The following is a 24,664-nucleotide window of genomic DNA, read 5'->3' as shown; positions in this document are numbered from 1 at the left end:
ATCCAGCTCTCTGAAGGGCCTGAAATCCCATTTGCTTAAAATGTAGCAATGGGATGTATTTCCATGGTGCCATTCTTTGAGAGCTCTGTAACCCATGCCAGTGATCCCTAAACTATCCCTGCTTAGTATGACTAGCAATAGCCACTTTTGTTTCTGTACAACAGAGATAATGAGGTGAAGAAAAGAAAATATCCTTTCTTACACAGGTTGCCTCCACTATTCGATTGTAGACCATGCCTACCTTTTGTAAGCTGAAAAGGTGTAAAGGGAAGAATCAATTATGTTCATTTACATGGAATAATTTTGAGCCTTCTTAGACACAAAAAATACCTCTCTTAGGTTTTTCTGATACCTCCGGACACACCTTGGTAACACATGCCCAAAACAAATGGAGATAAAGCATGGATGCTCCCAGACACAGTTCAAAGCTACTGTGGTTTGCAACTGAGATTCTGAGGGTAGTCCTGGAGAAGGAGTTTGGCGGGGCCAGTGTCACAGCTGATTGTCTCTGTAATGCAATGTTTTTATTTTCTCTTTCCGCCTTTATTTATTTTTTTTAAGGAAAAATCCTCTTTGGATTTCTTTTGGTTAGCAAAAACAAGTATTAAAGCAGATCTTTAAAGTTGCATGACTCAAATTGCCAAATAGCTGAGGACACCTGTTAGTTATTTGTGTTCTTCAATTACTCATTTTATTATGAGCAATGAGAAAATATGTCATCATCAAAATAGGTCATATTGATTAATATTTTAGAAAGTTACATAATATTTTACTAACGTTTTAGAAAGTTACATAAAGAAGAGTATCATGTCATAAGCGCAGCTATCTTTGGGCAGACAAGAATGGAGAGGTCTAGAGACAATGCTCCTATAAACAGGACCAACTTGACTGCTGTGACTTAGAAGGTCCAACCTTTTTCCCTAGTGACACAAGCATTTTGATTAACATCCTCCATTTCTTTAGAATAATAATGCCTGATTGTTGTTGATGGGAGCTTTCTAAAGCTAACTTTATACTGGCACACAATTAAATGTCATCTTTACTAATCCACGGTCTTTTGATCCCTTTCCGGGTGTCCATTGCATTTATTCTTAACAAGGGCTAAAATGGGTTAGATCAAGAGAACCTTCCTTAGAAACTACTCCATTTAACACAGCATCTCTTAAATGACAAAATAGCTGGTTGAAAAGTGAAAAACCCCTACTCTCAATCAACTGTTTTATTTAGGTGATTTCAAATAACTTGTTGTGTTGGTTGATTAACTATTTTCTTCCTCAAAGTAAGAGGAAGTATAACTAGAATAAAGTATTAGCTCAGTTCAAGTTGGGTTTAGAATTTTTGGAGTAGGAACACATATAGTATTCTAATTTGTGCAAGTCATCTAGTCATCTCTTTGTTCTCAGGTGCACACAGATGAATTGTTGGGTTCTGTTTGCTTAGTTGGTATAACAAATTTTGCAGTTTCAGTTTTTGATTTGCAATTTTACTCTTCTCCATTCATTGGACTTGGCCAGATTGCTCTTGACATTTTATCTTCTTAATTCCTCCTTTTCTTCACATCTTATGATTTGCAATATTTTCATTTGCTTATTTTTTCACTATATTCATGGGAAAATTTAATAGACATTAAGATTTATTGTTGTTGTTGTTGTTGTTTTTACTGGCGTTACTGTGCAAACTTGGTGTTTTGTTTTGTTCTTTTTTCTATTTTATTCAGAAGCAGATGTTTGGTATTAGTGGTTTTAAAAAAAGCAATTCTAACTTAAAGGACTATTTTATTTTATTTTTTGTAAAGATTTATTTAACCATCTGAGTGGGGGAGGGGCAGAGCAAGAGAATCTTCAAGCAGACGTCCCACTGAGCTCGAGACCCAACTTGGGGCTCGAGACCCTACTTGGGGCTTGATCCCACTGCCTATGAAATCATGACCTGAGCTGAAACCAAGAGTCAGATGCTTAACTGACTGAGCCACCTAGGTGTCCTAGCAGTGGTTTTTTTTTGTTTGTTTTTTTAAATATAAAATGGAAAAAAACAATAAAATGGGATAAGCTGTTTAACCTTTTCTAACACTTCTCAGTTATAGAGTCTTTTTATCTATGGAAATTTACAAATCAAAAGTTATTGCTTTAGATAATATTGTTCCTTCTTATTTAACCAAGGACTAATTTGGTGGATCAGAATGCTTAATTCTGATAGGTAAGCATGTTGGTTTCTTTCTGTGTCCCTGTTGTTTAAAGAAAGTCCTCCTGAAAAAAATATACAGTGGAAAAAAGATGGTCTCTTCAATAAATGGTGCTGGGAAAATTGGACAGCTATATATGGAAGAATGAAACTTCACCATTCTCTTACACCATACACAAAGATAAACTCGAAATGGATAAAAGACCTCAATGTGAGACAGGAATCCATCAAAATCCTAGAAGAGAACATAGGGAGTAACCCCTTCAACATTGGCCATAGCAACTTCTTTCAAGACATGTCTCCAAAGACAAAGGAAACAAAATGAAAATGAACTTTTGAGACTTCATCAAGATCAAAAGCTTCTGCACAGCAAAGAAAACAGTCAACAAAACAAAAAGGCAACCCACAGAATGGGAGAATATATTCACAAATGACACTACAGACAAAGGGCTGATATCTAAGATCTATAAAGAACTCCTCAAACTCAACACTCAAAAAACAGATAATCATGTCAAAAAATGGGCAGAATACATGAACAGACACTTCTCCAAAGAAGACATACAAATGGCCAACAGACACATGAAAAAATGTTCATCATCATTAGCTGTCAGGGAGATTCAAATCAAAACCACATTGGGATACCGCCTTACACCAGTTAGAATGGCCAAAATTAACAAGACAGTAAACAACAAGTGTTGGAGGGGATGTGGAGAAAGGGGAACCCTCTTACACTATTGGTGAGAATGCAAGTTGGTGCAGCCACTTTGGAGAACAGTATGGAGATTCCTTAAGAAATTAAAAATAGAGCTTCCTTATGACCCTGCAATTGCACTACTGGGTATTTACCCCAAAGATAAAGATGTAGTGAAAAGAAGGGCCATCTGTACCCCAATGTTCATAGCAGCAATGGCTACAGTTGTCAAACTGTGGAAAGAGCCAAGATGCCCTTCAATGGACGGATGGATAAAGAAAATATGGCCTATATATACAATGGAGTATTATGCCTCCATCAGAAAGGATGAATACCCAACTTTTGTATCAACATGGATGGGACTGGAAGAGATTATGCTGACTGAAATAAGTCAAGCAGAGAGAGTCAATTATCATATGGTTTCAGTTACGTGTGGAGCATAAGGAATAACACAGAGGACATTGGGTGAAGGAGAGGGGACGTGAGTTGGAGGAAATCGGAGGGGGAGACAAACCATGAGAGACTGCGGACTCTGAGGAAAAAAACTGAGAGTTTTAGAGGGGAGGGGAGTGGGAGGTTGGGTGAGCCTGGTGGTGGGTATTAAGGAGGGCGTGTATTACATGGAACACTGGGTGTGGTGCATAAACAATGAATCTTGGAACACTGAAAAAATAATTTTAAAAAATACTAGTTATAAAAAGAAAAAAAGAGTTTGCTGAGAGAACAGACTCTAAAAAAAAAAAGAAAGTCCTCCTGAACTACTCTTTAATTCTACAGTCCTGCAAGCTCATTGAATATGTTGAAGTGCACAAACATTTTGTAGTTTATTTTGGTTTATTATTATTTGATAAGAGTAATTAAAAGAAAAATAAATAACATGATTCAAACAAATATATATCTGATTCATAAGTAATTTTTGTGTCAAAATTTAAAGTTCTTCTCAAATGAGGACAATGGTCTCAATCAAATTATTTGCCAGATCATTTAACAATGAAATAGCCAGGAGAAATTATATTTACATATATTTATAGAGAAATGTATTTTTTTTAAAGATTTTATTTATTTATTTGACAGACAGAGATCACAAATAGGCAGAGAGGCAGGCAGAGAGAGAGAGAGAGAGGGAAGCAGGCTCCCTACTGAGCAGAGAGCCCGATGTGGGGCTTGATCCCAGGACCCTGAGATCATGACCTGAGCTGAAGGCAGAGGTTTTAACCCATGAGCCATCCAGGCGCCCCGAGAGAAATGTATTTTTAAAGGCACATATTAAATCTTGTGTTTCTTCAGCAGCAGGGTGATACACAATGGCGTATTCATGAGTCCTCACAATGACAAAATCAAGAAATTTATATCCTTCCTTCATCCAAGTAGCAAAACTTGCTGGTCTGAAATGTGCTAGTTTAACTTAAACACCATACACCACATATATACATTAATTCAGACTCTAGCCATAAGTACCTAAATCTCCCAAGGCTTGGCAAAATATAACAATCAGTAGAAAAAACTTACAAAGGCCAAGAAGCTTGAGTGAGAGTTGGCATTCTTGGAACAAGACAAGAGTGTAAACCATAATTTTCTTTAGATGTTAAAATTAAATCACTGAGAATAAGACATTCCTATGACAAAGGATTAGTGTTGTATGTAATCAGTAATTTTTTTTCTACATTAACAGTAGTATAACTATGCTACTTATACAGCTGATTGAAATATTTAAAGCTAAGATGCTGTCTCTTTATGTGACAAGGAAAAGCCTATCGCAATCTTTCAAACTTTAAGGGAAATTTAAGGAGAGTTTACATTGCTTTTTCCCATTATAAATTGTTTTATTTAAAAGTGAACACCAGAATGACAGCTCAAACCAACCAATATTTTAACCTTTTATACTAAACCAAAGAGTAACAAAATATCCTGCACATATATTTTTTCTTAATTTTTAAAGGTGTTACTTATTTATTTGAGAGAGAAATTGAGCGAGCAAGAAAGAGGACACAAGCAGGAGGCGAGCAGAGGCAGAGGGAGAAGTGGGCTGCCGGCTAAGCAGGGAGCTCCATATGGGGCTCAATCCCAGGGCCCCGAGATCATGACCTGAGCTGAAGGCAGAAGCTTAACCAACTGAGCTACCCAGGCACCCCAAAGGTCTTCCACTTAAATACAAATAAGATTTCTTATCTACCCACAGGATTTCTGGCCAAGAAGCCACAGGAATTAACATGGTTCTTTGTGTTCATATGAAAGTGAAGAAGGTGGAACAAATGTAAAACCACAGGTGGCCTAGAACATGGACATTCTGTGCTACAATGGTTCATTCAACAATAATTCAGCATTAACATTTCAACGTCAACAAATGTGATTACCAAAATTCTACGGGCAACATGACGATGTTTTTTTTTTTTTTTTTTTTTTTTTTTTGTTATTCAGGTTTCAGGAAAATCTACGGCAAGGATACAATTTCAGTTGCTGATAATAACAAATATTTATAAACCTTCCAAATTCTTGATATTAGAATTTTATAAAGAAGAAATAGTAAGTCCAATCCTATCTGTTTGTTGTGTTTAGCTGAGTCTGAGTGCAGTGCTGTCCTTGGCTTCACAGAAGTTAGACTGAGAATGTAGGACTTAACCCCTTTTTAGAGGAACCTGTTGTTTCCCAGGAGCTTAGAGAGTCTTCCTGTCCAAAGGAAGTCTTCCTGTCCTCAACCAAGTGGAGCACCGTTACTGTCTTCTCTTACATGCAATTTTTTCTGATTATGAAAGTACTACTCTTATCATTTTGGAAGATAATTTCTTCTTTCCTCTTCATTCTTTTTCACTTGCCTGTTTTCTTCTTTTTCCTTCTCAGCCACCTGTTCTCCCTCCTTTCCTCTTCCTTTACCTCTGTATAATGTTCTCTTGTTTTCAGTTAACTTCCTGGAACATTTCCAAAATTTTGTTTACATGTTTTGTTTTGATTTTCTTTTCTTTCTTTTTTTTTTTTTTCTGGAGTATTTTAAAATGTTGCATAATAGTCTATGAGGTAACTAATTTACCTCGTTCCAGGTACTGAAACCATCTTTTCAGTAGCAATGGCAAAATTTTGTGATCCTGGGGTAGCATATCAGTGACAGACACTGGATTAAGAATCTTCAGGGATTTTTGTGATCATATGATGATTGCTAGACTCTCGGAATTAGGCTATGGATAGCTCCTAGTTCATTCTCAACTAAAGGGCATACCATAGCTCTATCTCAAAGAGAGACAATCTCAACCTTTTTCAAGCCAAATAGATAAGTCCCAAAAGTCATTGAAAGAAGGTTGAGATGTCTTTGAACATACAAATAATTTCATTGAGTCAAAGAATAAAGTGATTTCTGTCATCACATTGAAGTCAAACTTGGTTAGAAGAGTGTGTATGGATTTTGGGTAGCCAGCTTTGGCCATAGTGATTGTTATACTACAGTATTTTAGCTTTAAATCCATACATCTCTACTGTGTTTTTTGACTCTGAGGTTGAACTCATGTATCCTTTACCAGTTGCTCCCCATGATGTTTGCCAAAAAAGAAGCACTGGAGAGAATACTGAAGGCTAAATGAGTTAAAAAGGACTTGCTCTTTCCTGTTTGCATCTAAATCCAGTCAGGTGAGAGCTCTTTATCCTGGCAATGACAACTGATCCCACAAGTAGCAGTTGATTGCGGTTTGCAATTTTTCCATGCTATTTAAAATCAGCCTCATTACATTCCTCTCAGAAAACTCGGAATCAGCCTGACTGTGCTTCTTCCTCAGAAGTGTAAGTCCCAGCTCCACAGGCTCTCCTCCAATCCTCTGAGCTTTAATGATCCCCTCTGTTCATCCAACCTGTTTAAGAGCACAAAGTGTTCCCCTTTTGCGTTTTTAATTTTCTAATTGCCAGTTAGCAATTCTGTATAATTTTCTTCTGGTAAGATAACTGATGTAGTTTCTTTCTCCTCAAAGACCCCTGGCCCATTCAGTGGTAGTTGAAGACTAAAAAAAAATTATATGTGTGTATATATATATATATATATATATATATATATATAGTATCACTCAAGGTATATGCATTAAAGAAGAGATGGGGGCTAAGAGACAAATTCTAGGGGACAGAGGACAATTTGCCTGTGATCCAAGAGGTAAGAACTGAGCTAGTATAGCAAGAGTTGAGAAAGAGAGTCAAGGAGTCATGAATGGAGCCATGTGGCAGAACATTCAACTAGGTTAAGAATAAAATTATTTTCTGGAAATCTATCTCCTGATGACTCTATTTACAATAAAGGCAGAGCAGAGTGGAGCTCTTCTGTTGGAAGGATAAGCTTTAGAAATTCTTAGTCATTTGTGTTTGGTAGTCTTGGGTAGGGAGCACCAGATGGTCAGTGATAATGAAGACAGAGGCAGTAAGAAAGGCAATATTCACATGAGGTCAGCCCACCCAGTGAGTGCCTGATGGTAGGAACTATGTCCAAGGTTGTTCAGTATGTTATTTTGTTCTAAATTCATTGTATCTAAATTCATTATGCTTCACTGCATGGCAGTATGAAGGGAATTTTAAAAAATGGGCCAAGATTCCCATTCCATACAAGTGTTTAGCATTCTTTCATGAGGAGAATGAATATCTATTTGACTCTTTCCATCCCAGAATACCAAGGAGAACAAAAAGAGCTGTGGTTTTAATTAATCATCTCAGCTCAAGTTTGACATTGAAGTTGATGGTTTAGACTCCTATAACACAGTGAAGCGTACCTTGGCAGAACTGAAAAACACTGAACCTCTGCACAGCAACATTCCCAGCTGCAAACTGGATAATCATTTGGCCTTTTTGACAAATCATAATTGAGTCCCTTCAATGAAAGAATTTATTAATCTAAAGTGCAAAGTAAACTGATCACCATTAGGTCTCACTGCTAAAGAGGCATGTTGCTATATCATAAAGAAGTAATATAAAAAAGGATATAATTTTTTGTGTTCTTTTTGGAAAAGGACATAACTTATTTTGTATTGTAGGCATTGTGATTAAAATTTTAACATATTTTCATTTAAACAATAAGTTTTATGGATGATGTTTCTTTTAAAATGATTTCATTTTGGAGGTTCAGATTTCCTCAGAGTTCAATTAGATTCAAGTCCTTATCTTAATTATCAAACAGCTAAACAATCTATCATTCCTAATTCTATAACTTATGAAACTGACATTTGATGCCAAAACTTGCATGTATTTTATTTGCATTAACTCTCCTAACAGTGTGGCAAGAGAATAATTATTGATTATATTTGTCCAAAGATAGACATTGGATTATAACTCCGTTTGACTCTAAAACTTATGCACATTATACTATACAAGCTGCTTCCCTCTAATATATGATAGCTTCCACTTGTTTTGGGGAGAATATAGGGAATTGGAAATGAGAAACTGATAGAGTACAGATGCTACAATACAGGTCCCAGAGGATCTCAGAGACTTTATAAGGTTTCTGAGATAGTAGTAGAACTGATCTCAACCCAGATCTGCTGATTCCTGATACATCATATGGCTAGATCTGAACTTAGTCCAATACGTTCATAACCATGATCTGAATGCTACTGCCATGCAATAAAGAGTTGTTGAGTTCCTTGACTGTTATCTAATTTTACTCCAGCCTACAGTCTAAAAAGCACCAAATTTTAATATGGGATTGAACAACACAATAGACATACTTGTATTGATATATATCAATAGAATTATATACATTTAGAAATCATTTATTTTATCATGATTTCTCTTAGAAGATCTAGAGAAATTCCATTATATGTGTAACAAGAAGACTAAAAGCCCCTTCCCTTCAGATGAAGCCTGAGAGAAGAAAAAGTTGCTAATAAAGAGATCCATCAGACTGTATAAACAATCATTTCAACTTCATCTTGTCTGTGTTGCCCTGGAGCTGAGTTTGTGGATATTTGGGATGGAGAGATTGATTTTCTCTGACATTCAAATATGGGAGGGATATTTTTTAATTGCTTATTTTTGTTGTCATGGTTATTGGCCTGAAAAGGGAGAAGAGAATGTGGATGTTGGGAGTGGCTGGGTACATCAGAAAAGCAGGGTATCTACTGCTTAAATTTATTTGTTTTCATTTTTATATGTAAATTCCTTCCATATCCCCAAATTTTGTGGAAAACTTGATACACAGAAAAAGGTATGGAAATTTTGGAGAAAGGTAGACATGAAAATCTAGAAGAGAACCCTTTTCTCTTTTTTAAAATATTTGTGAGAAATAAAGAACAGTCATATCTGGACATCTAAATAAGAGATGAATGAGGAGAATGTAAGAACACCTGGAATTCACAGATATTTAAAAAAAGTGTGACTCCACTCAACATCTGGTTCTATATATATATATATATATATATACACACACACACACATATATATATGTACTCAATGAATATTTTTGAATAGTCGTAACGTGTTACATTTACTGAGCATGTCTTATACTCTAGGCACTGTCCTAAGTATACTGTACATATTAACTCATTAAATTCACACAATAACCCTTAAAAATAGGTGCTCTTATTCTCATAACTTTACAGATGAGGATATTGGGACTATAATATTAAACAATTTAACCAAGGTTGTATAGTTGAAATAGCTTATAGCTTATAAGTGTCAGAACACTAGGTATGTGGCTAAAATAAAAAGACAATATGGAGAGATATACAAAAGTCCATTCTAGAAGTGTCAACAAATTTAAATAAATAATAATCATTTCATCTTAATTAAATATCCTTCAGGTACTGAATACCTAAAAGGAAAACCATAGCTATCTGCCATATACTTCTCAATCCTATGAACATAGCTTTTAGAAGATGCTGACTTAATTTAACAGACTTATTGGAGAATTAAGAGCAAATTCATGTGTCCATTATTGGCATGAGCACACTCGAAGGAGCCACACCTTGTGAGCCTGTGTAATAGAGGGTTTAGTGAGAGATCCCTCAGGAGATCAACCTTGACAAACCAGAGTTGGAACAATAAAGGTTGATGTTCTTGCCAGTGTGAGATTCTCAAGCCATTTTGGAAAATCTGTATTCAATTGTGTTTAAAGTAATGCTATTATTTATTCTGTGTCTTGCCTACAATATTTACAGAGTTGTATCTTTTTGATCCCTGAGGGCCAAAATTCAGAGGAAAGAAAAAGTAATCAGTACACAAACCCACTGTAGGGTCTACGCTTCTTTGAGGGGGACTAAGACTTCAAATGCCCATTTTGTTGCCATGGCAGTTGTCCTTTCTAAGTCATCCATTGACAATCTGTGATTTGTGATCACTGACATAATCCATTAGTGTGAATTTAACACTGCATGCATATATTTGGTTTTACATAAGGTCAACTGGGTGACTTTGGTGAATGAAATAAATGACCATTTCATTGAGCATCATACCCCTGGGAGCATCAAACTGATTCTATTTCTACATTCCTCCCACTCCCAACACCTTCCTAAATTCTCACTGACTCACAAACTGCCTTTCATTTTACCATGGCTTGATAAAACCTTAATATATCTTTCATTCACTTACTACTTTCTTTCAAGTCATTTTTGAAAACTATTTTACTGTTACCATACAATTATAATTACAGAGTTCTTCCATATCTTGAATGATAGTTTGTCTCTGTCCATTAATCAGTACTAGTTCTGTCCTTTGAAGCAGTCCAGATAGTATGGACTATTCCTGTTTTCACACAGTTTTCAAACAATCTTTTGATGGTTGAAGTCATATATTGTGTCACTCGCTCTACTTTTTCTTTTCTGTAGACTAAAATACACAGCTCTTTCAACCATTTTCTTCTTTGATGCAATTTACTAGAACATAAACCATCTTATTTAACTTATTCCAAACATTTGGCTATTCTTTGATGTTGTTCTTCTATTGTAAAGTCCAGGAAAGTACACATACCTTCAAGCACGACCTCCTGACAGATGTCATATGTGTTAGGATTATTACCTCACTTGATATGGATATTATATGCTTATTGAAGTAATCACATAGCCTAAAAGTTCAAGATTTTTTCTGCTCTTCTTTTTTTTTAACAGTCTAATCACATTACTGATTATCACTGAGATTCTTGTTCACAAAAACTCTGGATCTTGTATATGATGCTTTTATAAGACAGTCAACTCTCATTCTTGTGAAAATTTTTTAAAAATGTAGACAATGGATTTGATATTAGTTCTTCTTAAATCCCATTGGTCAATTTTAATCCATTGTTCTGGATTGAGATAGCATCAGAAGACTGTGAAAAGCAATTTTGGGTGAAATAATTCCCATGTTGGAAGTCCAGCCTAGCAAGAGGGATGAGATGTCTTGAAATTTCATGAAAATTGAGGGTATCCATCAAAGACAGACAAGAGGCTTCATCTTGGGATTTAGAACCCTCTCCCATCCCATTGGCATTCTACCAAGATTAAAACCAAGTAATCACAGGACCTCCAGGGGAGATAGAATTTGGAGGATGAGTACTACCAGTTAGAGTAAAGGACAAAATATACATAATATCAACAGTTTCAGAAAATGAATTTGACAAAATCTAACACTCTTACATGATGAAAACACATTTGTTAGACTAGAAATAGAGGAAGACTTCTTCAGCTCCATAAAGGGCAACTACAGAAAACTCATGGCTAACATTATACTTAATGCTGAAAGACTGAAGCTTTCTCCTTAAGATCAGGAATAAGAAGAGGATGTCCAATATCCCCACTTCTATTCATTATTGTGCTAGAAGTTCTAGCCAGTGCAATTGAGCAAGAAAACTAAATAAAAGGAGTCCAAATTGGAAAGGAAATAAAATTTTCTCTATTTGCAAATGAAGTGAACTCATATATAGAAAATCCTAAAGAATCTACAGGAAAACTATCACAGCTATAAGTGATTTCAGCAACCTGGCAGGATATAAAACTCAATATGCAAAAATCAATTGTGTTTCTACACACTGACAATGAATAATCTGAAAATGAAATCATTCCAATTGCAATAGCATCAAAAATAAATTCTCAGCAATAAATTTAACAACAACAACAAAAAAAGTGTATGACTTGAACACACCCAAAACTACAGAACATCATTCTAAGAAATTAAAAGGGACCTAAAAAAATACAAAGACCGCTGTATAAAATGGACTGGAAGCCTTAAGATAGCAATATTCTCCAAATTGAGCTACAAATACAATGCATCCCTTATCTAAGTCTCAGCTGCCTTTTTTTTCTTTTGAAGAAATTGACAAGTAGATTCTAAAAATGATATAGGAATGCAAGACACTCATACTAGTCAAAACAGTCTTAAAAAAGAACAGAGTTGGAGGATTCACATTTCCAATTTTAAAACTTACCACAATCCTACAGAAATCAGAATTGTATGATATTGGCCTAAGGATAGATGCATAAACCAGTTGAATAAGTGTGAGAGTAGAAACAAACCCTATTAGCTAGAGTTAATTGATTTCTGACAATGGCACTAAGATAATTCAACGGAAGAAAAAAATCTTTTCAACAAATGGTACTGGGAAAACTCAACAGCCACATGAAAAAGAATGAAGTTGGATAACATACCCAAAATAAGATTAACTCAAAATGGATTAAATACCTAAATTTAAGTGAACCTATAAATTTAAAGAACCTATGAAATTCTTAAAAGAAAATGTAGGTGCAGGGTGCCTGAGTGGTTCAGTTGGCTAAGTGTCTGACACTTGATTTCAGTTCAGGTCTTTATCTCTGTGTTGTGAGATTGAACTCTACACTGGGCATGGAACCTGCTTAAGATTCTCCCTCTCCTTTTAAAAATAATAATAATAAAAAAGAAAATATAGGTGCAAATCTTTATGATTGAAATAGGCATTTTTTTTAGCTACCACACTAATAGCACAAGCAATGAAAAAAATGGTTAAACTGGGTTTCATCAAAATAAAAAAGTTGTGCTTCAGAGACACTATCAAAAAGAAGATTACCTGCAAAACGGCAGAAGATGTTTGTCAATCATATATAAGGATCTTATATGTAGAATATATAAAGAACTATTACAACTAATGTTTTAGTATTTGTATATGTTGCAAAATGATGAAGATTTGCACATTTTGGTGTTCATACTTCATAAATGTGAGTAAAAAAGCTAGAATAAAGAGTAAATTTAACCCAAATTGCATAAAAGAAAAAAAATAGCAAAAGCAAAAAGTAGAAAATAGAAGAAGAGTACAGAAAATTAACCAAACTCAAAGTTGGTTCTCTGAAAAATTTACTAAAATTGATTATACTTAGATAAAACTAATTAAGAGAAGACCACCAATTCCAGAAGTGAAAAAAGACAATATTACTATAGATCCTACAGACAATAAAATAATAAAGGTGATATTTTTAATATCTTTATGTCAAATTAAATAATTATGCAGAAATGGGAAATTTCTTATAAAGCATTAATTTTAAAAATTGACACAGTAGAAATAGAAAATCAGAATAACTGTATATCAATTGAAAAATTTGAATTAAAAAAAAAAATCCAGGCATCTGGGTAGCTCAGTCAGTTAGTTAATCGTCTGCTGTAGGCTCAGGTCATGATTCCAGGCTCCTGGGATCAAGCCCCGATTCAGACTTCCTGCTCAAGGGGACACTGCTTCTCTCTCTATCTCTGCCCTTCTCCCCAGCCAGCCTTCACCTAACATCCCCATTCTTGCTTGCTTTCTCTCTCTCATGCTCTCTGTCTCTCAAATAAACAAATAAATAAAATCTAAAATAAAGCAAAACAAAAACTCCTGCATAAAGAAATTCCAGAGCAAGATGACTTTACAGGTAAATTCTATCTAAATTTTAAAGAAGGAATTATAATGATCTTTTACAAACTCTTTCAGAAAATAGAGAAAAAATGAATGCTTCCTTTATTTTATGAAGCCAGCATAACCCTAACACCAAAACCTACAAGACAATACCAGATAATTAGTGACCAATATTCTTCACGGATATAGATACAAAATTCCTCAACAAAATATTAGCAAATTCAATTTGACAATATATAAAAAGAAAGGAATATATGATGACCATATAAGTGTATCCCATACGTTCAAGATTGGTGTAATATTTCATAATCATTCAAAACAATAAAATCATGTTATTAGATTCAGAAAAAGCATTTAATAGTGTCAAAATAATGAAATAAATACTCTTAGGAACTGAGAAATAGAAAACAACTTAAGGCATCTATTAAAACCTATAAATAAATCATCATACTTAAAGTTCCTAAGATTAGGAACAGAGCAAGAATATTGGCTTTACACTTTCTATTCAATATGTACTAGAGGTCAAGTACAATAAAGCTGAAAAAAAGAGGAAAAAAAGCTTAAACCAAGGAAAGGCAAAATATGTCTCTATTTGCAGATGACATGATTGTCTATATAGGAAATCCTAAGTAATCTACAAAAAACTATTAGAAATAATCAATGAATGTATCAAGATCACAAAATGTAGCGTCAATAAACAAATTCAATTGTATGTATCTAACAGCAAACAATTGGAAAATGAAATTTAAAAAGCAGAACCCTGGCAAATAGCATAAAAAATGTAGAATACTTAGGAATAAGTTTAATTAAAAATATGTAGGAAGATTCTATGTTGTTAAGATGTCCATTCTTCTCAAAATAGCTTATAGATTCAGCACAGTCTTAATTGTAAACTCATTAAGCCCTTTGCACAAACTAAGAATTTACTGTAAGTTTTATATAGAAATGCAAAACTTATAACAATACTGAGAACAATAGTTTAAAAGAAGAACAAAGTTGAGGACTTTTAAAACCTACTTGCAAGATTTTAATGACCGAAATCAGTGAAATAGAATAGAAAACAGAAAAACAGTAGGGAAAAGTAATAAAGCTGTGGTATTCTTGTCAGTGTGGCATTGGTGTAAAGGTAGATATATGGATAAGTAGAAATTCACCCACACATCTAAGGTCAAGTCATTTTCAACAAGGTGCCAACCTAATTCAACAGGTAAAATTACAGAATTATCAACAAATGGTGTGGGAACAACTGCATATTCAAATGGAGAAATTTTAAAGAAGATATTCAAGTGGCCTATGGGCACATTAAACAATCTTCAACATCATTAGTCACCAGGGCAATTCAGAGTAGAACCAGAATGAGGTTCCATTTTGCACTTAATAAAATGGCTTAAATTAAAAAAATATAGTCAATAGCCAGAACTCTCAAAAATTGTTGCTGAGATGGGACACCTGAGTGGCTCAGTTGGTTAAGCGGCTGCCTTCGGCTCAGGTCATGATCTCAGCGTCCTGGGATTGAGTCCCACATCTGGCTCCTTGAAGCAGGGAGCCTGCTTCTCCCTCTGCCTCTGCCTACCACTCTGTCTGCCTGTGCTCACTCTCTCTCTCTAACAAATAAATAAATTAAAAAAAAAATTGTTGCTGAGAGTATAGAATGGTACAAATACTGAAGAGAACATTTTGACAATTTCTTATAAAGCTAAATATACACTCTCACATGACTTAACAGTTTGACTCCTAGGTAAGAAATTTTAAAAATAATAATAATAATAACAGAATTGTACACAAATATTCATAACAGCTTTCTTCATAATGGCTAAAACTTGGTAATAACCCAAATGTCCTTTGGTGAATAGATAAGAAAATGTATACTCATATAATACAATATTAGTAACAAAAATGAATAATACACTGATACACACAACCACTTGAGCAAAAAAGTAAGACACAAAAATGTGTACCCTTACGTTCCATTTATATTGAATTCTAGAAGAAGCAAAACTAATCTATAGTTATAGAAATAAGAGTAGTGTTTGCCTGGTATAGTGGCTTGGAGCAGATTGACTACAAAGGAATATAAAGGAACTTTTGGGGGTGATAGAAATGTTCTATATTGTGATGGGGTATGGGTTACACTAGTTGTAGGGTATGTACTTCTGGCAAAGCTCAATGAAAATTTTATACTTAAATTCGGCATGTTTTATTATATATGCATTATCCTCAACAAAGTTGGTTAAAAAAAAACCAAACAAACAAACCTGAAGCTATGAACACAAAGCCATCTTTATACATTGAATTCTCTGACATTATTTCCAAAAAAGTTGATAAAATCAGAGAAGGAATGAAAGCCAATCCCATCTTTAATTATACTTGAAATATCATCAAGATAAACAAGATTGGTCCCGAAATCCATTCACAAAATGGAGGCTCTATGCCGGTATCCCCAGTGCTACTACTGCTGCAAGTGATTCATTAATATTTGCATTTACCAAACATTTCAAGGAATGTCTACTTTATACGGAATACTATGCTGGGTGCTGAGCTTAGTCCTCAAAGAATTCACGGCCTCATTGGGAAGACATCTGTGAACAGAGAAATCTCAGTATCCAATGTTACAAAAGTTAAAGCAATGGTATGGAAGTGTGACCAAAGCGCTGTTGGAACCTTATGAGATAAAACAACTAACTCTCCATGAAGATGACAGCAGAGGCTTCTCAAAGCAACATGCAACCAAGATCTTGAAGATGAGGGGCAGTTTTCTAGGTAAGAAGGAATGAAAGACGTCGGGAGCCTGATAGGGAGTAGAGCCTGTGCAAGATATTTGGTCCGAGAAAGCTGTGATGTGTTGCAGAAACAGGAAAGTTCCAGGTGGTTGGGGGATGGGCTATACAGAAAGTGGTACGAAACGGGGAAAGAGAAAGGAGAAGCCTCCTTTGGAAAACCTTGTTAAGTCACTCTTGTAAGCAAATCATATACATAAATATACCTCGAACTCTGTGTAATAGGCACTGTTGAGAATTAATCTTCCATTATTTACTTGATTGTTATGTACTTCTGCTTCCTTGACTCCGTTTGCACATCTTAGCAACACTGTGTGAAATCATCTCCAGGAAACTATTTTTAGTTTTAGATATAAGGATAAAAGAATATAGGATTGCAAGTTATTTTGAGATATTCAGACAAGTGAAACACAGAAACTAAAAATATTACCATGACTCGCTTTCCTCTTTATGTGAAAATATATGCTACATGGAAAGCTATGTGCAAACATCATAGCTGATTTATAGTATCGCTATTATCATGACACTATTCTGTATTTTTGTACTCCAGTTATCTTCTTGTCAAGAATCTCTAATGTCTTTACAAATGAGTAAATACAATTCCCTCCAATTTTTCATATATATAATTGAGATAACATGGAGTAGAGGAACAGCGTTGGCGGTAGACAGGAAGGCTTTGGAATAATTCAGAGGAGACCACACAAACTGAACAGAATTTATTTGAGCCTGTTCTAACCTTTGGATCATATCCCTCCCAGAGGAGATAAAGAAATCCGTCCGCCAGTGCACGCTGAAAATACTGACTACACTCTCCAGTAACTGTTGAGTTCGAAATTATTTCCAGCATGCGGTCTATACAGCCAAGGCTTCAAGTCAAATGCAGTGATCAGAGGCCAGACCTTTCAACCCTTTTAAAAGTTTTTTTTTTTCTTTTAATAGTATAAATTCTAAAAGACTCTCACATATTTCTTTTTATCAGTTACCACATTCAGTATTTAATCCAGAATGACCGCCAACTCTCTTTTCATGCCGTTATATTCCATATAAAACCTCACAATAAACTCCTGGGTGACTTAAAATACTATTTAAATAAAAGCTCTTTAGAAGGCCTTATTGGGAGCTGAGTGGGGTCTTTGAGGGAAGGTTTCCCCACCCGAAGCCAAAGACATCTATTTAACTGCTGCGGTCTCTAGGCCGTGCATGTTGACTGATTTACTGTCACAGATAATCCAGCGCTTGGCCAGAAGCCATTTCAGTTTAAGGGCATGCGGTTTGGCAGGCCACATTGCTTGCAATAATGTAATAAAACAGAAAGAAATCCATACCTGGTTGTGAAAGGAAAGAATCTATCTATTTTGCCAGAGGCAGGTGAAATGGGTCTGTGTGATTGAGTGGTGGGTCAGAGCAGAACCGTATAAAATAACCCACCAGGACTTGTATTTCTGAAAATGAACAGCATGCTCCAGAGTTCCTGAATTCTGTGCACTTACTGGAAGGGGTGGGGGAGTGCTAGTTTTATTTGTCTTTTCAGACCATTGGCTTATGATGGTTCTATTACTATGTATGGTTGTTCTGGGCAAGGTTCTTTTGGTTGCAGTGATCAGAATGCCATGTAAACTCACTCAAATCACATAAAATCAGAGGCTAGGAGAAGAAGGAGGAGTAGGCTTCAGAAAATGTAGGACTGAGACAGAGAGGCTGCTTCTCCTGGCCAGTTGGGTGGTCCATTCTTCTCTTTAACACATTGGCTTCCTCTGCTTGCACGGAACCTCAAAACATTGCATTACCCATTTTCTCTTGTCCTGTGTCATCACAGGCTTTATGTTACAGCCCATTGCTAACTGATTGAGTCGTTCAGAGTCTAATTTCCAAATGCCCAGGAAGAGAATTTGACTGGGCCAGCTCATCTACGTTTTGGTTAAGATCTCTGCACTAGGTGATACCCTAAGTCTCTTGGCAATCTACAAATTGGTGCCTCACAGGGTGGTGTGAGTAGAGCTCCTCATCATATAGTCTACTGCTCATTCGGCTTGGACTATAGACAGGAAAGGCTAGAGGAGGCATGTCTGCTATAACAAGGGCTTCTAATTTTATTAAAGCTGAGTATGTCTTTCACTGAAAAATATTGAGTACTTCCAATAGACCACTGTTCTAAGCACTATGCTATCTTCTAGAGATGTGACTGTCAACAAAATGGAAAATCTCTGTTTTTCCCTGATCTGCTCTGGCCACATGTCACCCTCTAATATCTCCCAGTACCCTTCAGACAAGTTTACTCAATGTGTCCTTTATTTGGGCTTTGTGGTATCACCTCGGAGTCTTCATCATGCCAGTCTGAATCTTAAAGATCCTTCCTTATTATGCACAAAGCCCTTCTATTTTTCCAAAAGCTGTGTAAAGACTACTTTTTTGACATAGCTTTTCACTTCTGCTCTATATCAAAACCACCCAAGTTTCCCTTCTTCCCCTCACTTTGCCCATCTGGTGTTTGTCACCTCTCTACATCCCTCCTTTAGCGGCCACCTCTTTCCCCAACCCAGCCCGGGGCATGGCCATGAGTTCATTAGGAGATGGTTAGTTGAAAAAGCTGAGGCCCTACCATCGTATATAAATGCATATTTGGCTTAAATTAATTTTTATGACCTAGACTCGAGGAAAGAGGCTCTATTATTTACAAGTCTGCTTTTACAGGGCAGAAGCTGTGAAAAGACATTCGTGTCACTCAAGAAACTGCCTAAATAAACGTGATTCTCAGGTGATTCCCCAAGCTGCTAACAACCCAGGTACACTATTGTTTCTTCCTGGAGGTACTTCAGCAAGCCAAGTGAATGGCCCACTAGAGAAAAGTTGTCACTTGCACTGATTCATCAACACTTTTTCCAGCAATCATAGTACCTGTGCCATCTGTGTTTAGCACTTTACAACAAAAAAAAAAAAAAAAAAAAAAAAAAAGAAAGAAAGAAAGAAAAAAAAAAGAAGGAGAAGAAGGAAAAAAAAAGCTCTTTGCGACTGCCATACAAATCAGGGGCACTAACAAGGTCACACAGAAGGGAATTTCAGGACTCTGGGAAGATGTTCTCCTGCATGGCAGGGAGCAGTAACAGCATTCTACACAAGTTCTGCATCCCGGGCTGCTCGGCCCCAGCCTGGAGCTGCTTCGTGTCCGTTGGGAAATGTGTATTATGCCTGGGTTAATTTGCTGATTAATCTCTAGTCAGTGGTTTGTGCTTTCCCCAGATGGCCAATTAAAATTTACAACTGGCAGAACAGTGTCCTGTTGGCAGGCTGATGAGGGGGCCAGAGCTAGAGGCAGTGACAGAAGGCAGGGGCCCAGTTTTGTCTGCTTCTCCCCTCCCCTTTCCTTTATTTCTCTCTCTTGCTCTTTTTAAAGCTGCTGGATTTATTCAGAGGAAAGTGTAAGCCGGGCTTAGGCGGTAAGTGTGAGATGTGTGGTGTAGTTTACAACTCTGCTGCTATTTACTCTCCAACACTCTCAGGGCCGCTCCCGTATTCCCGGAATCAACGGTTTTACCCACAGCAAATATAGCTGACAAAATCAGCCAGGGGGCACAACTGATTTAACAGCTTCAGAAATGTAATAGCCTTTTTTTTTTCCCCCTGATTTGCAGTCCACGTGGATTGATGGTCTAATATCATTCACTTCCTCACAAATATATAAAACATTTACAGTTGTTTGCGTAAATCAAAGGCAAAGTGCTACATGTGAAGCTGATAATAAGTAATGCTGTGATATATATAAAAGATAACATACTTTTACAGCAATAGCCCCCAATATTAACTGTTACTTTTTACTTAGCATTCTATACAAATGGCATTGTATACATATCTGAATAAAACAGACAGCAAGGAATTTAATTAAAGAAATGCAATTTGATATCATTATTTTATAGTGAAATATTTACTGTGTGTTTCAAATATACATGAGTCATCCAGATTGGAAATTCTGAAGGAAATTGTTAATCAAGGACCATTGATCCTTAAATAGGCCAAACATGGTCATGGTGTATGTATGATATTATGACAATTTGCTACTTCCAGTAACTGTTGATTATCATTGGCAAAAAATTAAAATAAAATATGTTCCTCGAGGTGGAAAATAATTTTTTAAGGTGCATGTCGCATTATTAATGGGAAAATGAATTTAGGGAACTCAGGGGTAAGTCTCCATTATGTTAGCTAAATGGGAAGAGAGAAGGCATTGTGTAAAATTAACTTTGTGTAGAATATATAGAACTTTGGATTTTGTTTTTTTTTTAATAGGATACATCACAGAACTTTGAAACCGGACATCAAGAAATCACGATTGGACCCTCAGATCAAACTTTAAGTCCAGGGGTGGCACTTTGTGAATTATTTTCACTAATCTAAGGGACTGCAGCTACGAATAAATAATTGTTAAATTTACTTCTATGAGGTAAAATTTGAAAATAATTAGAGAATAGTTACATTCTTTATGAGCAGTGACTGTATTGTTAAGTTTCCCCTCAGCACCGAGAACATTATCTGGTATTCGGTGACCATTCAAGAAAGATTTGGATACTACCCACGTTTCCCTAACAAATAGGAAAGACTCAGTTTCCCCCCTGCAAGGCTTTCCGTGGGAAGCTTCATTGAAATGTAAGGTCTCAGAATATTTTTCAGAAAGAGGTTTCTCATGTGTTCTGGCCTTAAATTGTTCTTGTCTAAGAGACCATAGGACAGGTATCACACATCCTTCACCTTTTTTCTTCCAGCACCAGTGTATCTGCCCAATAAGTGGAAGGTAAATTGAATTCAAGGGGCTTCTTGAATTGCTGCTGTACTTTGTAGAAATGACTCGATTCTACTGATAAACCTTCCATGTTATGAAGCCAGACCTCAACCAAGCAGCATTTCAGTTCAACTTATAAGGTGAGTGTGGACCCAAAGAATTGTAAATGGGATAACTACAGACAAAACAAAATTGCGGAAGTAATATTTCTTGGTTTTATATTAAGTTTTTTATCTAATCACATAGACTACAAACTTTCTTTGAGGTAAATATTTTATCCATAAAACAAACCACTTTTATGTAATATATGTGTTGCTCTGAGGTATGTGGCAATAATTGAATTGCATGCCTTCTCAGCTGAGTAAGGAGTTTGTGTCTAGCTAGTGTCTGATGTACCAACTCATTGTACAGATAAAACTCAGATGAGAGGCTGTGTAGTGCCCCAGCTTGGGAAATATTAAACAGTGAATCGTTGTCTTGATGGGAGAACTGCAGATAAATCCACACATATTTATTAAATACATACTAGATTTAAGGTACTGTGTTAGATACTACTGGCCTTCAGATATCATTCCAAATATCAAGAACCTTTTAGTTTGTGAACCAAAATAATAGTAAAACAGGCATAATATGATCACTGCCAAATACAGATGAAAAGGATCCTTGTAGAACAATTACTAGAAAGTGACTGGTTTTTGTCTGGTCAGATTGGGAAAGAATTCTTGGGGGAGGTGAGGCTTAAGGAATAAGGATTTTGACAGGGAAGGGAGAGAAAAGGGGGGAGTTCCAGGGAGAAGAAATTGCTGGAGCAAAGGCATAAATGTGGGAAAATACTAATTTAGGTCAGGAAGTAGAAATTGACGGAAAGGGTGATAAGGAGGTTTGAGTGAGTGGTTATGGGCACAAAAATGAGGCTGCAAAGTTCAGTTGGTAAATCTGAGGTGTGGAAATTTGAAGCAAGTTTATGATCAATTCCGAATCTTCAGAATTTGTTGGACAGGGAAGAAATCCTAGTTGTATCTGCATTCAACAATGGATAAGAAGTGGGAGTCCGGCAGTGGTGGAGAGGGGAGTTGGGGTTGCTGCAATGACATAGAGGTATGGGGGCCTGGACTACCATGGGGGTAGGAATGAAGAGGATGATAAATGACAGAACTATTTCTGATGCAAGACTGGTAAAATCAGATGACAATCAGGACATTAAAGATGAGGGAGTGGGTAAAGTCAGGGATGACTTCAAGTTCCTAAGCTAGAAGCTAGAATGGGTGTCGATGCTCTTTACAGGGAGAGAGAAGACAACTGGAAAATTATCTTACAGAGGAAGAGAATCCACTGAATTTTGAATTTATTGAGTGGAGAGGTTTGACAAGTTATCATTTTTACTCTACCCAAAAGATTGTCGGAAATAGAAGTCTACACTGAAAATAAGTCATCGACTAGCTAGGTCTGTAGACTGGCTGGTCACCTGAGGAGTGTGTTAGTCGAAGTCCTAGAAATGGGTAAGATTGTCACTTGTCAGCCGATAGACACACCAGCATTATCTTGATGATTATTAAAATATTGAATTGCTTCTGCACTGGATGGTAAATATAAGTGCTCCAACCTCTTCAAGGCACCCAAGCTGTTCTACTCCCCCACCCCCCCACCCCCCCCACCCCAGCCCCGTAGTGGCCCTTGGGACCACTGCTGTGTAATGGCAATTAAAATGCTAACATCTATCCAAGGCTCCAGGGCCCAGCTGCATTACTATGGCTCTACATGTTCTGACTGGTCAGAGCCCTTGCCATTACCTTCCATTGTTATTTAATTGTCACTCTTACCTACCGAAGGACTACAGAGCAAGAAAAGAAAGAAGCTAAGGACTGTGCTGGATGATATGACAGGTAGGAGAAAGGGCTTACAAGGGGTGTTAAGCCTCCTCTCCTTGTGCTTCTCATATGCTTTAAGCTAGTTGCTATCGCAGGGCATGTGATGAGACAAATTGAAAAGACAGTGTGTCATCAGGTCTTAAATGTGTGGTGGTACGGACAATTAAATAATAAGATGGTCTATACTAAGATGCCCCACATAAATTTCTGATTCCGTTTTCCTCATATTTTAAAGGACATATAATTTGACAAAATGCATTTTTATTAGACAAACGGGGTGTGAATCAGAATGGTATTATCCACAAAGTTATGAAGTTTTATTCTCCATAATCCTGAAGAATTGAGTTTATGCAATTCTCTGAACCGGAGGAAATTGAATTTCACTGGAATTACAATATCCATTGTCATACAAGTTTGTCTGCATTTTCTTTTTATCCATCGTACCTACGTACCTACGTTTGAGAAAACTTAGAGAGCCATGATCTAGAAAAATGCAAACAGATAGAATACATTGAGTCCATACCAGAGATAATAGTTTTGACTACTGGATCATGAATGTATTACTTAGAAGTTTCAAATATCCTTGTGATGTTTGTGCAAATTGTAAATTCTTGGATCTCAGGCATTTCTCCGATTTTTTGTTCTGTCAGGAAGAGTGGAAAGTAACAAATCATTCTAAGGCAAGATGGTTTGAGTTTTCCAGTTGAAAGGTCATGTAGCAAAATCAGTGTGCTAGCTGTAATCTTATGGCTTTCCCAGCATGAGAGAAATTTAAGTATTCATGATATCGTAATTACAAATACTGATTCCCTGTTTCAGTAATGACCTTAGAAGAGAGTTAAGAAACTGTGATTTTTCCTTCATCCCAAGAAAAAAAGATATATATATATTAATTATTTGCTATTAAATTTCTATTATATAATTAAAATAAACAGTTTACATTTGATCTGACAATTAATTGGTCCTGCAAATGCAACCTTTTCCTTTCATGATCTACTTTTCAAAGAGAGTGATTTTGAAGACCTATTTCTAAGTTATTAACTAGTGAATTACATATACCCTTAAGTAAATAATAAAAATGTAAATATTGGATTTATGCCCCAATAAGCAGTAGGTCAGAGTACTGGTAGGTATCACAGGGTATACTCAGCTCATTATCACTGTTTTCATTCTTTTAGTTGTATATGCCTATTAATTGTACACTTAAGTAGTGCAGAGTGGGGTGAGACCATAGCCACTTTTTGCATAAATTTATGTATGATTATTTAATTGAAGGTCAAATCAACCCTTGTCTGTTCTATGGTGATCCATAGCATCTTCTACTAAGGACAATGCAGTCCTTTTCAAAACTGCCAGGTCGGTAGCAAACAACATATACTTACCCCTCACTACTTCTGGTAATCAATAATTTAGGTTCCTATCCAAAACAGGCATAGACTTAATACAACATCTGATGCATTTGATGAGATTTTTAGATGGAAATATTTTTATTTTCTATATTTTATATAAATGTATATGTGTGTATATTTTTTATATTTCTATGTATATATGTATTTTTTTTATTTTTATTTTACCATAGTGAGAAAA

This window comes from Martes martes (genome assembly GCF_963455335.1).
Source record: "Martes martes genome assembly, chromosome: 3".
Taxonomy (NCBI): Eukaryota; Metazoa; Chordata; class Mammalia; order Carnivora; family Mustelidae; genus Martes; species Martes martes.
The sequence above is the reverse complement of the archived record's forward strand: the minus strand, read 5'-3'. Positions refer to the sequence as shown.